General features: G+C 44.9%; 1 long non-coding RNA gene across 1 annotated transcript; it reads right to left on the reverse strand.

The window, feature by feature from the left end:
* Window positions 1-220: 220 nt before the first annotated feature.
* LOC115089590 lies at window positions 221-11,270 on the reverse strand. The gene is made up of 4 exons (XR_003856182.1): window positions 11,229-11,270; window positions 2,419-2,559; window positions 1,001-1,124; window positions 221-476 (listed from the first exon to the last, which is right to left on the reverse strand). It is a non-coding gene; the product is annotated as an uncharacterized LOC115089590 (long non-coding RNA).
* Window positions 11,271-11,601: the final 331 nt, after the last annotated feature.

Consider the following 11,601-nt stretch of genomic DNA (forward strand, 5'->3'; position numbering starts at 1 on the left):
ATGGTGGTAGAGGTAGCGTGGGGATGGCCAGTCTGAGTTTCACTATCCCTACATCCCTGGGCAGAACAAGGAGGAGGCTCTACCAGGATGGGAGAGGGATAATGTCCTCTTTAGGCCCAGGGCCTGCTGGTTGGTGGCGGAGGAGCTGGACAGCCAACGTATTTATTTACTTCTTTTTTTTACTGTACCGATGTTCAGGACAAAAGTCTTATCACACCGGTTTACATCAAACAAGGGGAAAAAATACGAAACACGAGAAAGTTACATATAACAGGGAGATGAATTCAGGATATCTTAGTATGAAGATAACTTAAAGTTAGCACAGAAATAATTAATTCAGAACGTAGGCTCCCCTGATGATGGAAGACGTGGGGAAGGAGCAGCATCAGCTGCCTGTGCAGAAGGGGCTGGGATCTTGCTGCCGTCTTCATTCTCTTTCTGTTCTTCCTTCTCTAATGGCAATGAGGAGCTCTCACCTAAAAGAGAATAGCAAATGGGTATCTTTCAGTGTGCTCATGTGCTCTGGGGTGTGATGTGCAAAGGCCATTCCTTTTCTAGGCGAGATATAGGCAAAAGAAAATGGTCCTAGCTACGGGACACCCATGTCATATAGATGGCGGCAAGGCCATAGGATGATTCACTGATATACAGAAGTTTGTTTTCAGTGGTATTGTACTATATGATACAGAGTTAGACTCACTGTCAGGGTGTTGAGTGTTGGGTTGTGGTCTACATAGTAAGGGTTCTAGGGCCATAGTTGTATAGGATGGGGACATACACTTTCAATGGGAATAAATGTAGGTGTGGGTGGGAACACTCTGAAGGGTGTCCAGCTAGGTCTTCCAAGTAATGCTTCATGACGGTGCTGCCCTTGACCCAGATGATTGCCATGGTGTAAGTATGTTTGTGTGAGGGTTAGTTAAGCTGAAGGCAGATACAGGGTTCTGCTGAGCAGTCGGCCTATAGTGTGGTTGATAATAGAAGCAAGACATAGACAAACCTTGTGAAAATCTCCCTGATGGTCATATCATGAACGTAGCCCCGGCCCCATCCCATCTGGCTCTCAGCTGATCCAGCCACCTTCGTCATTTCTGGCACAGTTCCTGGTCCTTCTTCTTCAGGTCCTCAATATATAGAAGGAAATAGGATTAGAAAGTTGAGTGTGCACTGAGGCTGTTAAGACGACTTCCATACTGGCATGCATCAGTGTATTCTACTGATGTCTGAAGTGGGTAGCACTTCGGGGTACTGCGATTGTACCCCTTTTCATGAGGGAGAAAGCTGGGCAGTCCAGCCCGAGAGGAAATCCCTTTCCATAGACCACGTAGCTTTAGGGAGTAACAAGAAACATGAGACAGGGCCAAACCTCTCCCTTTTAAAAGGAGGCCTTAGGTTTCCTCTGCCATTGGGGCCACAGTTAAATCTATGTCATGTCCCATAGGACATGTGCCTTTATTTTACTTGTGAATATTCATATTGATTTAAGTCATCCCTTGTCAACCTTGCCAACTATTTCACTCTGGTCTTACATAACATTGGCAAGACATGTATAAAGGTGATACTAATAATGGAATGTATATCTCTGTAGGTATCCAGTCACAATTGTCCTACCTGAATGCCACATTGGGGCTCTCCTTAGTGACACCCCCCCCCCTCACACACACACACACACACACACATGCTAACATATCCCACCTCCACTATCCACATTCTACCTTCCCCATGTCGGTAGGAAGCTCTGCAGTTGAACAAACATCGCAACCCGTGGATGGGGAACAGGTCCTTCTCATACTCCACCAATCATTGTATCCCTTTCCAGATCATTTATATATATATTAAAAAGCACTGGTCCAAGTACAGATCCCTGAGGCACTCCACTGTTTACCCTTTTCCACTGAGAAAATTGACCATTTAATCCTACTCTCTGTTTCCTGTCTTTTAATCAGTTTGTAATCCATAAAAGGACATCGCCTCCTATCCCATGACTTTATAGTTTTCGTAGAAGCCTCTCATGAGGGATTTTGAAAATCCCTCATGAGAATTTGAAAATCCAAATACACTAACTACATTTACCGGTTCACCTTTATCCACATGTTTATTAACACCTTCATAAAAATGTAGATTTGTGAGGCAAGACTTCTCTTGCGTGAATCCATACTGCCTGTGTCCCATTAAACCATGTCTTTCTATATGCTCTGTGATTTTGATCTTTAGAATAGTTTCTACTATTTTTCAGGGCACTGAAGTCAGACTTAACAGTCTATAGTTTATTGGATCAGCTCTGGAGGCCTTTTTAAAAATCAGGGTTACATTGGCTACCCTCCAATCTTGGGGAAAAAAGGATGATTTTGATAGGTTACACTAGTAATAAATCTGCAATCTCATTACAGAGTTTCCTCAGAACTGTGGGATGTATACCATCTGATCCAGGTGATTTTCTGCTCTTCAGTTTGTCAATCTGTCTTATTACATCTTCCATCTTCACTGTGATTTTTTTTTATTCTTCTGAATCATCATCATTGAATACAGTATCCAGCAAGGGTATCTCACCAACATCCTCTTCAGTGAACACAGAAGCAAAGAATTATTTAAAGGTGAATTTTCAAAGGTTATGCACACAAAATTCAACATATGGGGCGGATTTTAAAAGGGTTACGTGGGTAATATATGCGTATAACCCTTTTAAACCCCTCCTATGTGCGCCGAGCCGATTTTGCATCGGCTTGGCAACGCGTGCAAGCCCCGGGGCGTGTGTATGTCCCAGGGCTTGGAAAAGGGGCAGGGCGTGGGAGGTCCGGGGCGGGGCAGGGGCGGGGCCTGAGGCCTCCGAAGGCCCGTTAGGCTAAGGGATAACATGCTGGCACTCGGCCGGTGCGCGCAACCTACGTCTGCCTGGAGGCAGGTGCAACTTAAATAATAAAGGTGGGGGGGGGGATTTAGGTAGGGCTGGGGGGCGGGTTAGATAGGGGAAGGGAGGGGAAGGTGGGGGGGGGGGGCAAAAGGAAAGTTCCCTCCGAGGCCGCTCCAATTTCGGAGTGGCCTCGGAGGGAACGGGGAAGGCCATCCCTTAGGGCTCGGCACGCGCAAGGTGCACAAGTGTACACCCCCTTGTGCGCGCCGACCCTGGATTTTATAACATGCGTGCGGCCGCGCGCGCATGTTATAAAATCAAGCGTAGATTTGTGCTCGCCGGGTTGCGCGCCCAAATCTACGCCCGCGCATAGGTTTGAAAATCTGGCCCATACTGTGTAAATACCATATATATTTTATTTATTTATTATTTTTATATACAGATGTTCCTGTATAATATACATATCACACTGGTATACTTGCATATGCTATTTTATATGGTATTTTAAAAACTTACAACATATGCACATACGTAAGGGTCTTTTTTAAATTTACATTTTTCCTTTCATAAACTTCAAAGCGGATTACATTCAGGTACTGGATATTTCCTTAGTCCCAGAGGGCTCACAACCTAAATGCCCAATTTACTATGAAAGCTTCTCACAGACACAAAATGGGATAAAACCTTTAGTAACTGTGCCCCAGAGAGGATAAATGTAAATCACATGTGCATGTGCTGATATATGCGTGATTATGGGCACGCACCAATATACGGCTATTAATCAAGGAACAGCCACTGCTTATTACCAGCATCAGTAGCAGGGGATCTCTTTAATGTTTGGGTACTTGCCAGGTTCTTATGGCCTGGATTGGCCACTGTTGGAAACAGGATGCTGGGCTTGATGGACCCTTGGTCTGACCCAGTATGGCATGTTCTTATGTTCTTATGTACTTCTGTATTTTATAGCCTGCAGGTATATGATATGCGCAGGTTATAAAATACATGCAAATATGTGCTTAAACATAAGTGCACATGTAAAAAGCATGCACCAGGCAAGCTACAACTTATCTGTCTAAGTAGCGCTTTTCAGACTTAAGTATGCTAGCCAGAGAAGTCTGAAAAAGTGCTATTTAAGCACCGATATACTAAGATCCCACTACCCTTCTGCCAAGGATCTCCAGGTTCTTTTAATCTATCTTCCACGCTGCACTGTTGTTATCCCCCTCCCTGTTAAAATGTACTTTCCCTGCTGTTCAAATGTAAACCGGTGTGATGTCCCTACTAACTCCGGTATATAAAAGACTTTAAATAAATAATAAATAAATAAAACATTTATCTGCTTAAGTAAGATAGGTGGATAAGTCTAAAAAGTGCTACTTATGCAGCTAAGTCACATAGGGCCAGAATTTAAAACTTGTGCCCGATTTTATAACATGTGCGCGCAGCCGCGCGCTTGTTATAAAATCCGGGGTCGGTGCGCGCAAGGGGAGTGCACACTTGTGCACCTTGTGCGCGCCGAGCCCTAGGGGAGCCCTGATGGCTTTCCCTGTTCCCTCCGCCCCCCCCACCTTCCCCTCCCTTCCCCTACCTAACCCACCCCCCAGCCCTACCTAAACCCCCCCCCAACCTTTGTCTTGTAAGTTGCGCCTGCCTCCAGGCAGGCGTAGGATGCGCGCACCGCCCGACGGCTGTGGCTCGCAATCCCGGGCACAGTTGCAAATGGCCGCTGTGCCTGGAGGCTCTAGCCCCGCCCCCACCCCTGTCCCGCCCCCTTTTTCAAGCCCCGGGACATACGCTCATCCTGGGGCTTGCACGTGTCAAAATAGGCTTGGCACATGCAGGAGCAGATCCTCGGGGTTACACGCGTAACTTGTGGGGTAGATCTTAAAAGCCCTGCGAGCGTAAATCCTCCTGGATTTATGCGCGCAGGGCAGTCGCGCACCGGCAGCCTATTTTGCATAGGCTGCCGGTGCGCGCAAAGCCCCGGGACGTGCGTAAGTCCCGGGGCTTTGTAAAAGGGGCGGGAGGGGGCATGTCCGCCGGCCAGGGGTGTGTCCGGGGGCATGTCTGGGGTCAGGGGGCGGTGCGTGGCGGGTCCGGGGGCGTGGTGACGGTTCAAGGGTGGGCCGGGAGGGTGGTCCCGAGTCCCCCGGCACTGTGGCCTGTGCCGGGAGATGCCGAGGTGGCGCGCACAAGTTACACCTGCCTCAAGCAGGTGTAATTGTACAGCAAAGCTGGGGGGGGGGATTTAGGTAGGGCTGGGGGGTGGGTTAGATAGGGGAAGGGAGGGGAAGGTGGGGGGACGCGGAAGGAAAGTTCCCTCCAAGGCCGCTCTGATTTCGGCTGCCGATTTGGCGCAGCCTTGCGCGCGCCGACCCCGGATTTTACAAGATACGTGCGGCTACGCGCGATTCTTATAAAATCCGGCTTACTTTTGTTTGCGCCGGTTGCGCGAACAAAAGTACGCGCATGCATACTTTTTAAAGATCTACCTCTATGCGCGTAACTCTTTGAAAATCCGCCACATAGCTTTTAAGGTTGATTCATTACATAGCTGGATAAATTGGAATTTATCTGGATAAGTGCTGCTACTTATTTGGATAACCCAGAATTTATCTGGATAAGTAGCAACAGAGTCGCTACTTATCCCTATTAGTAGGATTTTATCCAGATAAGTGTGCACAACTGGTATATACACATATTTTTACTTCCAGTTTTAAGGGGCTATGCAAGTAGATTTTACAGATACAAATTAGACACATTTAACTCCATTAGTCAGGTTTTACATGTTTAAGTCGGGAGATTTTCTAAAATGCTCATGGCAATGAAATTACCAGTTTTACCAATTGGTCTACCAGTTCGCCCAGTCCATCTGCAGGTTGTCTGGATCCTTGTGGCTGTTCAGCCTGAGGTCCTCCCATTTTATCCAAACTCCCCACCCAGTCATTATTACAATTTAAGTCGTTTCTGATCCCTTACTCCAGATATTGAGCAGGACTAAATTTCCGCAAGTAAGCTGGCAAATTTACATATGTAAATGGCTTATAAAATAGAAACTTACTTCCATAAATGTTGGCCCCTGATTTACACGTGTATGTTGGGGTTTCTAAAACAGCATCTACGCACATACTCGCTATTTTACACGCGTTAAGCCCTCATTTTCACTCGCACAACTTTTGAAAATTTGAGTTTGTACCTGGGCCAATGGAGAGCGAAGTGACTTGCCCAAGGTTACAAGGAGCGTGAGTAGGAGGTGAACCCTGGCTTTTCTTGTTTACGGCCCGCTGCTCTAACCATTACATCGGCGCTTCTCAACCCTTTTCTAAATTTCCTGCCACACTTTCAGGTTTGCTCAGTCCTCGTGGCACACCAGACCGAAGAGATTACAGCGGCACAAATATCAGATTGAAGCTGGCAGAGGCTGCACACCCAGGTAAGAAGGGTTGCTCTTCTCCCGCCCGTGCCAAACAGGAGGGAGGACAGGACTGCTGGATTTCTGGTGGGAGAATCTGGGCCACTTGTCCTCTCTAGTGCTTGGAGTGAGTGAGCAGTTCATTCTGGGGGGTGGGGATGGGGGAGAGGGAGTCTACTGGACTGTCCCAGTGGAACGTTTTAACTAAATCTACTCTCAAAATACACCTAAAAGGACATTCTTTAAGTTCTGTTACCATGAATATGTTTAGGCCCTGTATAAAGCATCCATGCGGTGGGAAAGTGCTGAGGAAAATCCAGCTCCACCCAACATCTCAATTGTATGTGGGAGCCGTGTTGAGGTCAGGACTCTGAGCTGCTTCCCAGGATATTTCCCACTCATGCATTATCAGCATCCTCCACACAGCAACAAGTTCCCAACCTTTATTTATTTATTTATTATTTATTTGAGTCTTATATATACCCTCGTTCCATGTGAGAATCACTAGTTCACAACCGGGTACAGGTTTGACACTTTTATTTATTTATTATTTATTTGAGTCTTACATATACCCTCGTTCCATGTGAGAATCACTAGCTCACAACCGGGTACAGGTTTGACACTTTTATTTATTTATTATTTATTTGAGTCTTATATATACCCTCGTTCTATGTGAGAATCACTAGCTCACAACCGTGTACAGGTTTGACACTTTTATTTATTTATTATTTATTTGACTCTTATATATACCCTCGTTCTATGTGAGAATCACTAGTTCACAACCGGGTACAGGTTTGACACTTTTATTTATTTATTATTTATTTGAGTCTTATATATACCCTCGTTCTATGTGAGAATCACTAGCTCACAACCGTGTACAGGTTTGACACTTTTATTTATTTATTATTTATTTGACTCTTATATATACCCTCGTTCCATGTGAGAATCACTAGTTCACAACCGGGTACAGGTTTGACACTTTTATTTATTTATTATTTATTTGAGTCTTACATATACCCTCGTTCCATGTGAGAATCACTAGCTCACAACCGGGTACAGGTTTGACACTTTTATTTATTTATTATTTATTTGAGTCTTATATATACCCTCGTTCTATGTGAGAATCACTAGCTCACAACCGTGTACAGGTTTGACACTTTTATTTATTTATTATTTATTTGACTCTTATATATACCCTCGTTCCATGTGAGAATCACTAGTTCACAACCGTGTACAGGTTTGACACTTTTATTTATTTATTATTTATTTGAGTCTTATATATACCCTCGTTTCATGTAAGAATCACTAGTTCACAACCGGGTACAGGTTTGACACTTGTATTTATTTATTATTTATTTGAGTCTTATATATACCCTCGTTCCTTGTGAGAATCACTAGTTCACAACCGGGTACAGGTTTGACACTTTTATTTATTTATTATTTATTTGAGTCTTATATATACCCTCGTTCCATGTGAGAATCACTAGTTCACAACCGTGTACAGGTTTGACACTTGTATTTATTTATTATTTATTTGAGTCTTATATATACCCTCGTTCCATGTGAGAATCACTAGTTCACAACCGTGTACAGGTTTGACACTTGTATTTATTTATTATTTATTTGAGTCTTATATATACCCTCGTTCCATGTGAGAATCACTAGTTCACAACCGTGTACAGGTTTGACACTTTTATTTATTTATTATTTATTTGAGTCTTATATATACCCTCGTTCCATGTGAGAATCACTAGTTCACAACCGGGTACAGGTTTGACACTTGTATTTATTTATTATTTATTTGAATCTTATATATACCCTCGTTCCATGTGAGAATCACTAGCTCACAACCGGGTACAGGTTTGACACTTTTATTTATTATTTATTTGAGTCTTACATATACCCTCGTTCTATGTGAGAATCACTAGTTCACAACCGCGTACAGGTTTGACACTTGTATTTATTTATTATTTATTTGAGTCTTATATATACCCTCGTTCCATGTGAGAATCACTAGCTCACAACCGGGTACAGGTTTGACACTTGTATTTATTTATTATTTATTTGAGTCTTATATATACCCTCGTTCCATGTGAGAATCACTAGTTCACAACCGGGTACAGGTTTGACACTTTTATTTATTATTTATTTATTTGAGTCTTACATATACCCTCGTTCTATGTGAGAATCACTAGTTCACAACCGGGTACAGGTTTGACACTTTTATTTATTATTTATTTATTTGAGTCTTATATATACCCTCGTTCCATGTGAGAATCACTAGCTCACAACCATGTACAGGTTTGACACTTTTATTTATTTATTATTTATTTGAGTCTTATATATACCCTCGTTCCATGTGAGAATCACTAGCTCACAACCGGGTACAGGTTTGACACTTTTATTTATTATTTATTTATTTGAGTCTTACATATACCCTCGTTCTATGTGAGAATCACTAGTTCACAACCGGGTACAGGTTTGACACTTTTATTTATTTATTATTTATTTGAGTCTTATATATACCCTCGTTCTATGTGAGAATCACTAGCTCACAACCGGGTACAGGTTTGACACTTGTATTTATTTATTATTTATTTGAGTCTTATATATACCCTCGTTCCATGTGAGAATCACTAGTTCACAACCGGGTACAGGTTTGACACTTGTATTTATTTATTATTTATTTGAGTCTTATATATACCCTCGTTCCATGTGAGAATCATTAGTTCACAACTGGGTACAGGTTTGACACTTTTATTTATTTATTATTTATTTGAGTCTTACAAATACCCTCGTTCCATGTGAGAATCACTAGTTCACAACCGGGTACAGGTTTGACACTTTTATTTATTTATTATTTATTTGAGTCTTACATATACCCTCGTTCCATGTGAGAATCACTAGTTCACAACCGGGTACAGGTTTGACACTTGTATTTATTTATTATTTATTTGAGTCTTATATATACCCTCGTTCCATGTGAGAATCACTAGTTCACAACCGGGTACAGGTTTGACACTTGTATTTATTTATTATTTATTTGAGTCTTATATATACCCTCGTTCCATGTGAGAATCACTAGTTCACAACCGGGTACAGGTTTGACACTTGTATTTATTTATTATTTATTTGAGTCTTATATATACCCTCGTTCCATGTGAGAATCACTAGTTCACAACCGGGTACAGGTTTGACACTTGAATTTATTTATTATTTATTTGAGTCTTATATATATACCCTCGTTCCATGTGAGAATCACTAGTTCACAACCGGGTACAGGTTTGACACTTGTATTTATTTATTATTTATTTGAGTCTTATATATACCCTCGTTCCATGTGAGAATCACTAGCTCACAACCAGGTACAAGTTTGACACTTTGCTGCTCTTGGCTTGGTTTTCTGGCTCGTTGTCTTCTTTTCTCTTTCACTCATCTTCTCTCTGTTCCTTTTTTGCTTTTCCTTCTCTCTCTGGCGTCTTCTTTCCTCCCAAGTGGATATTTTAATACTTTCTCTTCCTTCCGTCTTTCTGCTCTTTCCTCCTTCTCTTTCTCCTCCATTATCCCCACCAACATATCCAAAGTCTTCTCTCTCACACCTCCCCCCTCTCCTTTTCCTGTTCTCTTTCTGTCCCATTACAGGTCCTCTCTCTCTCTCTGTCCATCCAATACCTGCACCTCTCACCCGTTCCTTCTCCCTCTGGTCTAGTCCTCTCTTCCTTCTTTCTCCTTCTCCCTGATTGACCCTCATTCCCAGATCTCTCCCCCCCTATTCCTGAGCCATTTCTGTAACTTCCCAGTACCTGGCTCTCTCTGTTTCTCTATCCTGGGTCCTCTTTCCTGCCCCTTATCCAGGGTCCTCCCTCCCGTCTTCCTTTCTCTTAGTCACAGGTCCCCTCCTAGTGTTTCCCCACTTCTTTCTCGTAGCTGATCCCTTCTCGCTCTCTGCCCTCTCCCTCCCCTTTATCCCCTCCCCTGATATAGCCCAATCCTTTCCCTCTCCCCAGACAGCAGGAGCAGGGGTGCCTAATATTGTGTGGGTGTCCTGTGCCTCCTCCCTCAAACATTCACATCCCTCCGCGGCTCCCCCTTTCAGCATTCACCCCTTTCCCTTCTCTTCCCACAGATCATTCTGGCCTGACTGGAGCTCCGGCTGACTCCTGCTGCCAGCTGAGTCCCAGGTCCCTGCAGCACAGACCTGTAAGGCCCGGGCCAGTGACTTCTCCATGCAAGCAGCGCAGAGCACAGCAGAGACGAGCCCTGTACTCCAGGCAGCGGGTGGGGAGGGGCTGCAGCAGAGGCTCCTTTCTGCCATTCGCTGCTGCTTGGCTGCTTCCCTGCTCCTGCTCCTCCCCTCCGGTCTTCCCCGGTGTTGTCTGGTTGCCCTGGGGACAGGGGGCCGGGATGTGGGGCACCGTCCAATAGGATCCAGCAAGAGCCCAGGGAGGAGGAGCTTGCTGAGGCTGCGGGCAGCAGGGCGAGCTTTCCCCCAGTGTGCTCCTGCACTAAGCTCCTCCTCCTCTCCTGAATGAATATGCATGAGATAGCTTTGAGTACTGCTGAAGCAATAATCGAGTATTTATTTATTTACATTTATAGCCAGCGACCTCCATTGTCAGGGGTGGGTTACATAAAAACGCACATGGGGTAGATTTTCTAAAAGTAGGCACGCGGGTCCACGTGCGTGCTCTGCCCGGCGCGCGCACATGGACGAGCGATTTTATAACACGCGCGCATGTTGTAAAATTCCAGGTTGGCGCACGCAAGGGGGGGGGGGTGTTTAATTTTGCAAATAGACGCGGCGACGCATCGGGGGCCTTCCCCAGTTCCCCGCCAGTCCGCTCCAATTAAAGAGCGGACTGGCGGGGACCTTCTCAACCGCCCGACTCTAACCTCCCTTCCCCTTCCCCTATCCTACCTTCCCCCTATCCCTATCCTAGCTACTCCTAATTTTTTTTAACTAACCTTTTGCTCCTGCAAAGGAGCAGGAGCAAGTTGCGCGTGCCGGCCGCCCGATCCCCCGGCGCAGCGGCAAAAGGCCGCTTAACCGGGTGCCTCTAGCCCCGCCCCACCCCCCGAACAGCCCCGCCCCATCCAGAAAACGCCCCTCGGCCTGCTCCTTTCCGGAAGGCCCGGGCTTATGCACGCACCGGCCTTTACGTGCGTGGCCTTTTGAAAATCCACCCTATAGTGAACATGACAAGCAATTAAATGACCAGGGCTCAATCCTTATCTCATGTCAGGTGTAAACGTAGTAGCGACATCAGTGAACCTGTCTCGTGCATATTCATTAGGGGTGTCCTGCAAACCTGGGTGCACGTGACGAGCACTGCTCTAC

The sequence above is a fragment of the Rhinatrema bivittatum genome, chromosome 4, assembly GCF_901001135.1.
Source record: "Rhinatrema bivittatum chromosome 4, aRhiBiv1.1, whole genome shotgun sequence".
Taxonomy (NCBI): domain Eukaryota; kingdom Metazoa; phylum Chordata; class Amphibia; order Gymnophiona; family Rhinatrematidae; genus Rhinatrema; species Rhinatrema bivittatum.